At 33.2% G+C, this 10,971-nt stretch overlaps 1 protein-coding gene across 1 annotated transcript in view; it reads left to right on the top strand.

Annotated features, from left to right (window-relative positions):
* Positions 1 to 5,850: 5,850 nt before the first annotated feature.
* Positions 5,851 to 10,971, top strand: part of LOC118746150 (solute carrier organic anion transporter family member 74D-like) — a 171,205-nt gene continuing 166,084 nt past the window's right edge. The window contains exon 1 of the mRNA XM_036479935.1: positions 5,851 to 5,908. The gene's annotated coding sequence lies outside the window, so the exon portion shown is untranslated. The remainder of the gene's footprint in view (positions 5,909 to 10,971) is intronic.

The raw sequence follows: 10,971 nt of genomic DNA, 5'->3' as shown, positions 1-10,971 counted from the left end.
GGGGACCGATGCTACGCAGCTGCAAAGGGCTATGAAGTTGTCGTGCAATTGGTTGGATCTTATTTGTGCGAACTGCGTGAGGGCCGGGTTCATCCAAAGGCTTGGAGGGTAGTCAGTGTTGTGTTCATCCCGAAGGCCGGAAAAGGCTCTCAGCCTTAGGGGCTATCAGTCTCTTCGTTTTTGCTAAAAACATGAACATTATGCAGTAGGAGCCTTCTCCTATAACGAGGGGGCCGCCTTCAACAATGTCACTCGAAAGGCAATAGTCTATTATATTCATATCCTGTGGATTGAAACCAACCTAATAAGGCTTATATACAGCTTACTTCGTCGTGGCGAGGTGGGGGCGCGTCTGTGCACAGTGCGAAGTCAACCACCACTCCACCAGGTGGTGCTGTCTCTCCCCTGCTCGATATTGCAGTTGTAAATGACTTTCTTTCTAGAGGACCTGGAAAAAGTGGGCTGTCGGTAACATTGAGGAAAGGGTAGGAAAGGTTTCGGTTGCCTTGAACTGCTGTAGGGGAGCTAACGGTAAAAGGAGCGGTATCTCGCCCAAATTAATTCATTAGCTCTAGGAAACCAGATTTAAGCCTACATTGATAGAACTCACTAGGGAAGGCTAAACTTGTGAAACAGGAATTTGCGGAGCATTAGAAACTAGACCTATACTGGTGCTTAACATACTGCATATGTTGAACACGGCGCCTGCGGATATTGCAGACAGAATTGTCACAGCACGAACTGCTATTAGGCTAAGGGAAACCGGATCCTTTTGTGACATAAAAAAGGAAAAGAAGACGTTTCTCTGCTGCAGCGAATGTTTTTATAGGGCACTAGGAATGGGACTAGGAATTTCAACTGAGCGTTTTGTATCAGCTGTCAAGAGGAAGATGAAATGGAATCATCTACACACATTCTTTTAGTCTGTCCAACCTTCGCGAGGCTAAGATGGAAACATTTTGGGTCGCACTTCTGAACAAACACTGAGCTCTCAGGGTTGGAAATTAGCCGCATTCGAAATTTCGTAATCGGCTCGCGCCGTTAACTTTACCCAACCTAAGCTGTACTTTTTTGAGCTATGAAATAGTTGGTCACATTAAAGATATATAACAGAGGACAAGTTAGGCGAGTCCGATTCTGATACTTCTTCTGGTTAATCGAAATTGCAAAACAAATAAGACGAAGGAAATTCCTTTCGATGAGCTATGAATTTATTTGCCAAGCCAGGTAAGTCAGTTTAAAGCTGATGCCAGATGGCTTTGCGTGACATTTATAGCTTTGCCAGCTAAGCGCCAGAGGCAAAAGGTATGCCACAATGAACGCCACGAAAACAATTTTGTACTGCTTTTGTACTCGTCAAACTTGCTGTGGATTTTATATATTTATCTTTAAAAATATCTGCAATGTAATTAAACTTTATGTTTCTGCATGAAAAATCGAATTTAGACGAAACAAAAGAAATATTAAACCGGCTGATTGTCAACGCGCCCAAAAAGATGTGAGTTAGCCATCTACGACCAGCTACGACCTATGTATGTGACATGCTTTGTGAATTTTCGCAAAATTCATCTTATCTGCAAGCGTTTTATCTGGCATCAGCTTAATGAAAATCCTGTAGTAGTACAAATATGTACTCGACAATTGGAGTTACTTCCGTGCCTTCTGGAAGGCTTTTTTCAAAGTCTCCGTTTGTTTTGATACAGCATCCGAGTAGAATATAGGCTAAACGAGTTAAAAAAATTTTATTTTTAGAAAGCTTAAACCAAAAATATTGAGACATTTAAAAAAAAAATATAAAATCAGTACACTGAACCCTATTAAAAAGATTTTTTCCTAATTTAATTTATTTTTTTTTCGAAATGACGGGGAATGCATCGTGCATCGAACATGGATGTATTTTTTAATTAATACATGCGCATCGCTAAAATAGGCTATTAAAATGAGTACCCTAAATTCTTTTACAAATCATCTGTACGTTCTGTAACGTCCATATGCATACCTTTACCGTACCTGTGTATAACATTTAGCGAATTAATGAATGAATGCTTTACAAAAAAAGTTATTACAAGATATGAATGCGACTATTGCATGCAATCACTACGATTTAATACAACAACAGAAATAAATGCAGTCTACTTTTTTTTTTGCTTTTTCGACACGTTTCGTTGAGTTTGAAAGTGAACGCCCGATATGGATGATATCACAAACTGACGATGTGCATTGCAAAGCCTAAGCTGCATAACCTGGTAGTCCGAGGCTTCGTAATGTACGAGACTTGCTTATTCTGTTGTGTATAAAAATGGAAAGAAGCATAGTGAAACTAGTGAGAAATAATTGCATTTGTTTACAGCTTAAAAAACGCCAAGAGTAAGAGAAGCAGTGCCTCAAAATGTGTGTATTTTTTTACCAAAAATTACTTTGAGCAGCACTTGCTTAACTTTTTAACAGAGCTTTGTTTGACTAAATAGTGTTTAATTTGTTTGAAAATTTAAATTTAACAGTACTACATGTACATATGTACGTATACCATATTTAAATAAAAATAAAAATCGCAATTAAGAAAAAACTATTATGGTAAATCTGCAGATACTTTCATATAAAAGCATTTCTAATAAATTTAGTCTAAAAATCTTATTATCTTCCATGTGCATATATACATATAATGAGCAAATCTCAGGAGTTGTTTTTTTTTTAGTGTCACTCCTTTCTCTCGGCAGCAAAAGAAAACGCTAGAGCATTTTTGTTGCATTAACTTCAATCAATGGAGTTCCAGAAATAAGTACAATAAAAAATAAATCAAGTACTTGAACAATTATAGCCTCAAAACTTGGAATGTTAATCCCGGGATCCCGGGATCCCGGCCTTTTTAGGTCCCGATATTTGCCAAGAATCCCGGGATTTTCGGAATTTGTAATTTGTACTAATGGAAAAAATCGAAACTACTTTTCTTGACCAGTATTGACTATATTTGTTTTTTTTTTTTTATTTAATAACACTGGATCACAAATTTTAATTTGGTTTTTGTTCTCCAGACGCCACTAACCAATTTCTATGTAGAATTGCTCGGTGATTCCGAAATTCGGGTTAATTTTTGTTCTATGGATACGTTTTCGAGATATTTACAATTTACCGTTATTCAGCTTAAAGCAAAAATTTGTTCCTTTTAATCTCGTATATCTTACGAACCAATTTAAAGATCGTAATATAAAATACGGCAAATGAAAGCCAATGAAATTTTCCATAAACCGTGTATACATCACCTATAAAATAGGGCATATAGTTTCTGACAAATTAATTAATTATTCCAGATTTTCTTATTTTTTAATGAAATAATGAAAAAAAATCAAACTCTAACAGAAGAAAAATTAAAAAAATAACAGGTTCTGTGCCAAATTTTTGCATTTGTACAAAAGACTGTTCTGTTAAAAAAAAAAAACAAAAAATAAATCAAGTTACTGATGAAGAAAATCCATGGATAGATACAAAATGAGTGGTCAAATAAAAATGCACAAAATTATTTGTATGAAAATTGAGCACGAAAGAATGTTACTCATACGCCGCGTACACCTAAGTAACACGCTTTTCTGCTCATATTTCATACAAATAATGTTGTGCATTTTTATTTGACCACTCATTATTTGGTATCTATCCATGGATTCTCTTCATCAGTAACTTGATTTTTTTTTGTTTTTTTCCTGGTGGTGTTCCTTATACCACAACCTCTTATAGCTTGCTTTTATACAAAATTTAAGCACTTCCTTACACACTATAGCAAAATGCTGAGTAAAAGAAACCTATTTTCGCACTTTGGCAAAGTCCAAATTGATTTTAGACCCATAGTTTCATCGAAAAATTTGCTTAGAATTACACTCCTATGTTATGCTATACTCGAAAATAATTTATCCGCCCTATTGATTAAAGGATGACTATGATTTGAGAAACTAAAAGTCCATTATGTATTACATTTTTTATTGGCATTATCGAAATTCAGTCTAAAATCGTTACATACATGAAGATAGAAATATGTATATACATATGTGCTAAGGAATACTGTGCAAAAATCTTAAATGCCAATATTTAATCACATTTAAATAATATGGGTTTTAGTTTAAGGCGTGCGAGATGACTACGTATGGTGCTACGTGGCGTATACGTTACATACGCAACTACGGGTATATGAGCAAGAGTTGCTATTTTTAATTATTTGTACCCGAGCGCACTTGTGCACAAGGGTATTATAACTTTGTTCACATAACGGTTGTTTGTACGTTTATGATAAAATTTTGGAAAATGGGCGCGGCACCGCCCACTTGTGATCACAAATATATATCTTGGTAACCCTTCTACCAATTTGTACCAAACTCGGTATGGTTATTGTGCTTGCCACATAAAAGCAAGACGTTGAAAATTATTGAAATCGAACCAAAATTATGGCCACTTTTCATATAACGGTAAATTTCAGAAATGCTTGAAACTTCGATATTTCAAAATTTAAGGACGCTAATTTACTCAAAATTGATACTAACAACAATCCCTTGAAAAGAAGTAACATTATTTGGAATTTAGGAAAATATATATGTCACATATGACTATATAATTTTATATCATTATGTATAGCTGAAAGTTCTATCGAAGATGTTTAAAATAGGGGTAAAATCACCCCTACTTACCATGTAGCGGTAATTTTCGGAAGGTGAAAACATATATTTAATACCTGTGCCGGGTATTTAATGTTCTGCTCCGCCCGAACTTGGACTTTCTTACTTGTTTAGTATATCTTTTTCAAATTTTCATCTAAATACAACTTCGCGTTGGAATCTTGTTCTTTATACAAACCTGAAGATAATGCAAAAACACGTTCTTATCGAAAAATGTAACACCTTGTGAGATTTGCTCATATAGCTGCTTTTTTGCTTATCTCCATATCTTTTTTTTTTAACTAAAACACATATAATTTGTGCCAAACGACCTTTTGTTTACTTTTAATAGGTTTATTTTTGGAGATTTTTCTACTATACTTTTTCTGTTCAAAAATTTCTAATCGCCAACATGCAAAAATCAAGAACGAAACTGTTTGAAAAAATCATGCTATTTGTTTACATATGTATACCAAAAAAATCTTCGAAGGGAACTTGATTGTAAATATTTAAGAGCAAGATTGGTTAAAAAGTTGTGCTTCTTGTTTCAACACAATAAAAAATAAAATGAATTAACAGTGAATTTTAAGATGCTGTTGTATAAATATTCTTGATTAAAAACTTGGTTTATATGATAACAAAACTCCAGTTTATTCGTTATTCAAAAACTCCGATTTCAAAAAATCGCCCAAAAATTTTGGAAAAAGCTGTCTAAAACTGGTTTGAAAAAAACCGAGTCAAACAGCTTAGTAAATAGACATGTATCTCTTGATGTAAGCCTTTGTCCTCGCACTCGGCATGAATGAATGGAATATGGTCTCCCCATGAGTGAATTGTACTGGTTGTTAGGTCTTGCGTTATTTTAAATAGCCCAATCTTCATAATTGTTAGAGCATCCTTTTTTGTTGCTTTATCCGCAGATGTTCACCACCTCCCACATTGTTGGAGGTCACAATCGTTTAATCGTTAACAGCAGAAACAAAACATTAGCGAAAATGCATTGCATGTTGCTACAATTCGCCGCATGTCGCATTGATGCAGTACACATACATACATATATGCATATAGAAATATGTATATATGTACATATATATCTACATACAACATAGCTTACATAGCTCCAGACACGATTGATGTTATTGTATTTGATGTATTGCACTTATCTCCACCGTGTCTGGGAGTATTGCGGCAACTGCTGCAATCGCTTCGAAGTATTAAAATAGAAAGTGAAGCGAGTCGTCGAGAGGGATGCAATATGGACGGGAGGAAGGGTAAGTAGTCAAATAAAAGGCAATAAATTTGTCGGCAAAACACTGTCGCTGTCAATGAAAACAAAAGCGATTGTCAGCAAAAGCAAATAGGAGCTTACAATCGCAAAAAATCAATAGCGAAACAACTATTTATTCATTCATTCCTTGTCTACCACAGCAGTGGGAGGGGGAAAAATCTAACCAATGCCGGTGATTGGTACGCGCCTTGCTTTGTTGTGGGTGAAACTTTTGTCTGGCGTTATACTACGGCACCGTAATAACGGGAATAATAAAAAAAAAACGACTGCAATCGTGGCACTATTGGCTACACAATTGATATTTATATAGGTACATCCATCAGGGTGATCCATTTTTTTTTTGTCAAAAATAAAGGGAGCTTTGGAACTTCTTTTTATGCAGAAATTATCCTAGCGCATCTAAATGCATTTCTTCATCAAAAAGAAAATTAAAAAAAAAATGTGCAGGTGTTTTTTTTGCGTTAGAACTCCATACATTTTTTCATTTTTTTTTTAGTGGATACCAAATGAAATGAAATCAAACTTAAGAATTTGAGTATAGTATTTCTAGAAATTAAGAGTAAATAACTCCAACTTTCAAGACTGAAAGCAGAAATTTCAAAATTTGTCTTAAAATCTTTTTCTTACTTTCGGTTGTAACATTTAGAATCTTATATGATAGGTTAATTTTCTATAAAATTTACAAGATTGATTTTCGTAGTCTACTGTCTTTTTAGCAATATTTAAACGATAAATAGAGAATTGTAGTAGAGTAATTTTCAAGTTTTTCGGCCAAGTATGGAATATTTTACTAAATATTGAAAAAAAAGCATATTTTAATGTCACGTCTGTCACAAAATACACACAAAAGTTATTTTTTGAAGGAAAATACATCTTGTTAAGTGTAAAAAAGCCAACAAAAGTAACTCTATGACACAGGTGAATGTGCGCGAATTGTCACGCCTGTCAAAGTTCAAAGTTTGACAATTTTTAATAAACTCGGGCAGGCACTGCTACGATTACTTATCTGCTAATCTGAAGTGTATCATATATCTGTTTGTGAGCATCGATGATAAAACTTATCATAAAGATATATTAGTCACACCCGTCACCGTGCAATGAGCCATATAAAAGAATTATTTATTTTATGTGTTCGCAACCACATCACGCAATCAATATTGAATATTTCTTAAGGAAAATATTCGACCAATAATAATTCTACAAAAAAATGGTTTTCCCCATGTACGTAGGAATTTTAAATGAGCCGATGCTGCATCATGAAATATTAACTGTTTTTAAAATAAAAAATACGTTTTTTTTTCAATTTCCATAATTTTAAAAAGTTTACCTCCTTAATGTACGTACATATGTATGTAAGTATGAACGTATATACATGCATGTGCATTAATGCGTTGCATGCATATTCGTAGCAACATAGTTCAAATGAAGCATGACGCCTTGCGCTAGCCAGAGTTGGTTGCCGCTCCGATTCCGAGTACTCTTTTATACTTATCCTGTCCTTGCTGCATACATATTTACTAGGGATGCCAAGATATGAGGAAATGTTGATCCCGAGATTGCGGGATATTTTTTAAGTAATCCCGGGATTCCCATTGAGTCCTAACTTTTATGAATATGAAATATCTGAAAGCATTTAAATAAACCATCAAAGAAAACTATTTCAAATTTACGATAAACTGATTGTAAAACTCATATATCGCTAGCTTAGAGTGAAAAGTTGCTAACTTCACTTTTAATGAAGAATCATATTTTAATACAGGGGGCTTGATACATAAATTAAAAATGCTTCGTTTCGAAAAGGGTAAAGGTCCTTGTTTTATGTTTTCTCGTTTATATTCAATGAAAGGAAAATTTGCCAAGTTCCAAAAATTCAAAATGGCAAATCCGATTTGGCCGGAATAAAAAATACCCCTGTAGTGAGCCTACAAGAAATGGAATAAGTCTCCGGGTTTGATATTGTCCAAATTTGACAGGCTTACTCCACGAACCGGTTCACATGGCGTCAAAACGCCACCATTTAATTACATTTTTTAAACAGGTGGAACCCTATTCAAAAACTTCTAAAAATATTCCTAATGATTAATCGAAACCATTTCTCAGTGATGAGAGGTTTCGCTAGGTGTCGGTTTTCATTTCATTAAATTTCAAATCTCCCTGTAACTTCAGAAAATAAAACCTGTGCACATCTATGTAGAATCCCAGTTCTGTAATTTGACTTCTCATTTTGGAAATTCGAAATAACGGTTCAAAAATAAATAGACACTCTAATAGCAACTCTAATTAAAAATATTATCAGCCTATAGTTTTCTTAAAACTCTTTCGTTTTGAAAGTATTTTCAAACTAAAATCTTCCGCCTGACATTGTTATACATATTTCAATTAACTGATGAATTAAGTTCAATTTAATTTTTTTAAGCACATGGCAACTCTCCTAAATACAGTTTAGAGATAAATCATTTTCAAACCCATTTCGATCTATACACATCTTTTGACAATCCATTTAACTTATTAAATAGTTTGAACTTAATTTTTTCAACAAAAACAAAACCAATTGTTCAGCTCAAAGATTTCTTAACACTCGTTCTTTTATAGCCATATTTTAAAGTAACATAACTTATGTATAATTAAACGAAATACCACTTTCAAAACAGGCGGCAACACTCTTAAAAATTATTATCGAACCAAAATTCCCTTAAATGTTTTTCGTCTGACATGTTATAACTATTTCATGTAACTGATAAATTAAGTGGAAATTTATTTTTTAAACACGTGACAATCCTCCTAAATATAGTTCTTAAATAAAGGATTTTAAACCCATTTCCATTGATAACCATCGGTTAGCAATTCATTTAACTTATTAAATAATTTCAGCTTAGCCCTTTAAACTGGGGCAACCCTCAAACACATCAAAAATGTTCTAAATTGTCAAACTAAGTATTACTTGAAGCTCTTTCATTTGACATCCATCGTTATTATTTCATATAAACAATAGTTCAATTAGACTTGTAAAATAGGTGGCAACCCTATTCAAGATATTTTCAAACTACTACCTTCTTAAAACTCTTTTGTATGACACCCATAGCGATACCTTATTCTCTTACCAAATTCCTTCAACTAAAATTGAATTACATTTTTTTACATGTGGCAACCCTCCTCTACGTACTTAAGTTATAAGGCCTTTTCAAAGCCATTTCGATTGATACCCATATTTAATAATTTATTTAACTTTTTAATTAATTTGAGCTTAATTTCTGAAAAAGTAAGTAAGTATGCTCAAAGAATAAAAATTTATAAATAAATTAATTAATACATTTTTTTTACTAAAATTGCAATTGTCCTCGAAAGTATTAGTCCTACATAATTTGGTATATGGACCTTTTTCGTAGAGAATCGAAGTTAGCTAAAAAAAAAAAAATTTTTTTAGTACTTGAACTTTGGTGGACATGGGCGAGCCTAGGATATTGACCAAAAATTTTCACATTTCATTTCTAAAAAGGCGGATTTTCGGCCCACGCTAATGTGTATGTTTAATTTTCATTCAGTAATAATCCAAAAAATATATGTATGTATGAAAACATACACATACTTATAATACGTAGTATAAAAATAATGATAAAATATTTGATTTACAATAATCAGTTGAGATTGATGATAAGAATATCTTTTAGCAAATCGTCGTCAATACTTCCTCATAGGTCCAAAATAATAAATAATAAATTTAGGGAGGAAAATGCCCAAGTTTAAGTGTCAAGTATCAATAACGCGCAAGGTTAAGTGACAAGTATCTGTCAAATGAGAGAGCTTGCTATTACATTAGTTGTATTTCCTTGGGTTCGGATTCGATGCTTTAGAAATGTCCCGATTTTTGGCCGCAGAAATCTGGCGACCGTAATTATACTATGTATGTATGTAGTTATTTATTGAACTTATAAGAAGCCTATGAAGTTTCATCAGTGGACAGATCAGTATAAATCGTCAAATAATTGTTTATTAAATTAAAAGTTAACAAAAAAACATCAACTACATATTTAGTTACGTATTTAAAAATTGTAAAGAGACTCTTAAAACGTTATAAGTATGTAAATAAAAAAAGCGCTTTCTCATTGTATAAATTCGTCTTACTGAAATATTGAACCTGTAAAAATGCGTCGGCCTTTCTGCTCTGCTATATTTAAATATTTTTGACCTAGTTTTTCATCACACTCAGTTTGATGTTATACCACGTACTTTTGAGCATTGCAGTGTTGCATGCAATTTAAAAATAATTGTCCTCATTATTCTTGTTTCGAAAAAAAAAATCTGTATCTCTATATACTAAGTAAATAATTACATTCCAACACACTTATTTATGTTTTATGTGCCCACACATTCAGGGCCGCCCTAAATGCAAATACTTAACAGGTAATGAATGATGTCAATGCGCATAATTTCGAAAATCTCAAAAATCAAATCAATTTCCTACCTGGAGAGGTGCGCACATAGCAATTGAAATAAATTTGGGGAAATATGTAGTTAACATTCTCTGTTCATCAAGTTCGTCCATCTTTGGTTTTAAGCAGAAACGTTCTGACATTAAAAAAAAAATTGGCACGGTGTAAACGTTCAGTTACGCAAAACTTAGACTTGACTTGAAAATTGTATATCTGGCAAATGAGCAGCGCGTGTATGTAGTTATCAAAAAAAAAACTTCATTAAGAAACTTGGAGAGATATAGAGTTTTGATTTATAAGTTAAATTTCTAAGTGCAAAGAAAGCCGTGAGAGAATCATGCTGTCATTTCTTTTTTTAGTAAAATCCCTGCAAGTATGCCACACAAATATAGTTTTTTGTATAAATGTAATCCATCTGGCAATCGAAAAACAAAACAATCACAACTTGATACGCGTAAACACATTTATTTTAATGGTAAAAGGTCTCGGTTCTTCTATCATATCCTTTTCTCTAAAACTACCTTTTTTTTAATCTTTCTTCCTCTACCTTCATCTATACTTTTATCGTTATCCTCATCCTCATCCTCATCCTCATCCTCATCCTCATCCTCATCCT

Source organism: Rhagoletis pomonella, unplaced genomic scaffold (assembly GCF_013731165.1).
Source record: "Rhagoletis pomonella isolate Grant_MI unplaced genomic scaffold, Rhpom_1.0 Rhpom_scaffold_00010, whole genome shotgun sequence".
NCBI lineage: Eukaryota > Metazoa > Arthropoda > Insecta > Diptera > Tephritidae > Rhagoletis > Rhagoletis pomonella.
This window is presented reverse-complemented; position numbering and strand designations above follow the sequence as displayed.